The following is a 942-nucleotide window of genomic DNA, read 5'->3' on the forward strand; positions in this document are numbered from 1 at the left end:
TAGTACCATTACTCTTGCTCCTTAAGCCTCTCCATTTCTGTAGAATGAATGTTCTCTCCCACTCCTACTGTTACCATGCAGATGTGATTAAATTAGCATGTTCAGACATTCGAGCTAACAGCATCTTTGGGTTAATTGGTCTCATCCTGACCACAGGAATAGATACACCATGCATCGTTCTATCTTATATCTTGATTATACATTCTGTCCTTGGTATTGCCTCCACTGAAGAACGGCACAAGGTCTTTAGCACCTGTGCCTCCCATGTTGGAGCCGTTGCTATTTTCTACATCCCTATGATGAGCCTGTCTTTGGTGCATCACTATGGCCGCTCAGCCCCCAAAGTGGTCCATTCAATGATGGCCAACGTGTACCTGCTTTTACCGCCTGTGCTCAACCCCATCATCTATAGTGTGAAAACAAAACAGATCCGCAAGGCCATACTCAGTCTGCTGCTCACAAAATAGACAAAATTATTGTTTGAGAAAAACCTAGCATAAGTGACTTTCACTATAGAAAAGTAAACTTGCTAGGTTACTGTATGTGTTTTTTCGTATTTTTAATTTATAAAAGATATTTGGTATATATTTTTGTACATTTTTCCCTTGGTATCTAAGGGGCATTAGTCCAGCTCCACAACAGATACCAAAATCTGCATATGCTCATTTCCTCATAAAAAATGGGGTAGTATTTGCATAACCTATGCACATCCTCCAGTACATGTTAAATCATTTCTAGATTTCTTATAATGACTAGTAAAATATAAGAGCTTTGTAAATAGTTGTTATACTATATTATTATTTTTATTATTGTATTTTTCTAATATTTTTGATTCATGGTTGGGTGAAACTGCAGATGCATAACTTGAAGACACATAGGGCTGACTGTATTTTCACATAATATATAAGTATGACATGGTACCTGAGGAATTTTAGTCTAAGG

Source organism: Galeopterus variegatus, unplaced genomic scaffold (genome assembly GCF_000696425.1).
Source record: "Galeopterus variegatus unplaced genomic scaffold, G_variegatus-3.0.2 Scaffold12348, whole genome shotgun sequence".
Classification (NCBI taxonomy): Eukaryota; Metazoa; Chordata; class Mammalia; order Dermoptera; family Cynocephalidae; genus Galeopterus; species Galeopterus variegatus.